This window comes from Clarias gariepinus, chromosome 18, assembly GCF_024256425.1.
Source record: "Clarias gariepinus isolate MV-2021 ecotype Netherlands chromosome 18, CGAR_prim_01v2, whole genome shotgun sequence".
Lineage (NCBI taxonomy): Eukaryota > Metazoa > Chordata > Actinopteri > Siluriformes > Clariidae > Clarias > Clarias gariepinus.
The window spans coordinates 17935971-17938837 of NC_071117.1; the positions used below are offsets into that span (position 1 = coordinate 17935971).

Here is a 2867-nt window from a genome sequence, read left to right on the forward strand (position 1 = left end):
TAATGTCAATGATTGTATATGTACAAATGACTAATCTATTGGGTGAATATAATTAAAGGCCCATTACTTGTAGATTAAAAAAGGCATAGGTGTATACAGTACATAGTGATTTAAAAAAAAATCTCAGCACCACTACTGAATGTCCACCAGGTGTCACTAAAATACTTTTTTTTTTTAAAGCGCGTTCAAAGTCAAGACATCAAACAACCGACGGATATTTTGTAACGTTCGATATATTGTAACGCATTTACACTTGCGTCAGTGTCTATATGCTGATAAATAAAGAGATTCATGCTGTTGAGGTTCGCGGTTATCACATGAAGTCAGTTGATCCAGTTTCAAGGCGGGGCTTCTGGGTGACGTCACTCTCTCATTTGCATACCCCTCTGCATATATGCTGGTGTGCGCAGCGTCGCGCCACATTGCTGCAAGCCAGAGATATCCGAGATCCTAAACGCTAATCGGTCTACATAGGTATGCATCGTGATTTTATTATTATTATTATATTATATGTTTATAAATATATATACCTAATGCTTATGTGTTTTTGATTGATGATTGCGTGTTGCACAGATTGATGTTTGATTTTTGTCGCATCATGACATCATGATATTAATCGCATGCCGTGTGTTCACAAGTACAAGTCGAGAATAACGGGTTTTTGTGGTCGTTAATGTATTTCGTTACTGCTGGTTTCATTGTGTGTGAGCAAATGAGGACCACATGTCCTTTGTTGCATGTGCGCCTTTTGTGCTGCAGGCTGTTCGTGCATGCTGAGATGCGCCTCATGCTTAGAAATGCATGAATTAGATAACACAACAGGATGTATGCACGGGACAGTAGGGATGGGGTGTGACTTCAACCGTTATATTTTACACAATATTTTACAGATTAAGCCAGAATGGGCGGTGGTTCCTTGCGTTCACGAGCGCTGAATTCGCAAATCTTTGTGTCCCGCACGTGCGGTTGCGCAAAAACTGATCACAGGGAAAAAAGGATGTCGATACTATTAATTACAATAGCACTAACAATATCATATATTCCCTTATGTTTGATTGCATGCATTCTGTTTTGCTCTCGTTCTGTGCACTGATGTGTAAATGTGCGGGTGGGTTATTTCTTCAGACGCCATTCAAAAGGGTGCGGTTTTGTTCTCTTGTGCGGTCAGTACAGTCATTGTGGCTGAGGGAAAAAAAGCTCACAATGTGAACTCCACAAGCTGGCTTAATAAAAAGAAGAACTGAAATGGTTTTTCAGAAGAAGAAAAAATTAAGACTAAAATAAAAAAAATTTTCCTTTTGTCTCCTGACAGACACTCAGCAACCATGTCTGACAAACCCAAGCTCGATGAGGTCAACTCATTCGACAAGGCCAAACTGAAGAAAACCGAGACTAAGGAGAAGAACACACTCCCATCTCAAGAAAGTAAGGAAGTCCTTTATTTTATTTATTTACATTTTCGGTCAAAATGGCATTGCATTATGTGCAAACTAACATAACTGGGAAGAAGTGATCTCCAAGAAAACCTGTTAAGAAGAGAAAAAAAAAATTGGGGTGTGGGCCAAAGCCACAATGGCATCTAATTGTTCTTTTTCTCTCCTGCTTCTACAGCCATCGAACAAGAGAAGCAGGCATCATCGTGAACGCCCCCCCCACACCCACCCACCCAGCTGCCATCATGCACTGTGCACACCCCCTTTCCCACACATTGCCTTCTTTTTGTTCACTTCTTTTAGCTGTATAACTCTGTAACCAAAATGTCACAAAAAAAAAACAAACAAAAGGGAAAAAAATGCTAAAAAGAAAAACCGAATGCTGCCATCGACGTTGGGCGGACCTGAAATCAAGCCCCCTTTTTCCAACCAGCGGTGAAAGAGCACTTCTAATGCATGGCGCAAGTCGCTTGGTTCCACCTGGCTTCCGTGGCCTCGGCTATGGGTGAAGAGACAGAAAAGGGGCAAAGGACAAAGGGGGCGTGGCTTCAGAATGTGGACATTCCCAAAAATTTTCATTGACCAATTGAGGTATGGCTTTATGTCAACGTGTGTGACCAGCTCACCAATCGTGGCGTCTCATTTCTTTTAAATTTTTTTTTTTTTAATTCAAAAATGGCGTTTTACAGTAAAATGCACAATACATGGTTTTTGTATGTCATCAGTGATCAATACCTTCTTGTTAGTGCTGCTTAAAGCGAATGGCTTTTAATTGACACAAACGAGGAAGAGGAAATGATTGAAGCCACCTAGATGGGGAAACATTCCTAAGGCACACAAGGGTTTTTTTGGGTTTGTTTTTTTAACTGATTCTACCATTTTTATTTTTTTTATTTTTGTACGTGTGGGCTTTTTTTGGGGTTGCTTTTTTTTGTTGCACCCAATCTCAATTGTCCTGTTGTACGGAATCTGTCAATTCTGGAAATGAATAATTCATAATTCATGTTGCTTTCAAGTTTTGACGATTGATTTTTTTTAATTTTTTTTCCTTGGGTTTCTGTAAAACCATGTTATTTTGCCACAAACCCATTCTCAAAAATGGAAAAAGGAACGTGTTGTAATAAAGCCTTTGTTATCAAAATCGTCTTCTGCCCTGTTTACTGTTCACTTACATCCTATAATTAGGGAATTTTACAGGAATTTATATCATAATACATGAGAAATATTTAATGTTGTTGTATTTAACATTCATAGACAAAATTTTCCTTTAACTTTATCGTTTAAGCAGATAAAGGAGATCGGTTACTCAAACGAAACATCCAACATCCGTTGTTCATAATGCACAAAAAAGATCTAAAGATTAAACTCGATTTGTCATTTTGGAGTAAATTTATGCAGTCACCAGTGTCTAAATATAAATCAATAGTAGCTGGC

At 38.6% G+C, this 2867-nt stretch overlaps 1 long non-coding RNA gene across 1 annotated transcript; it reads left to right on the forward strand.

Moving 5' to 3' along the window:
- Positions 1-405: 405 nt before the first annotated feature.
- On the forward strand, positions 406-2574 carry LOC128506897 (uncharacterized). Its single transcript, XR_008355759.1, has 3 exons — positions 406-474; positions 1313-1425; positions 1612-2574. It is a non-coding gene; the product is annotated as an uncharacterized LOC128506897 (long non-coding RNA).
- The last annotated feature ends 293 nt before the right edge of the window (positions 2575-2867 follow it).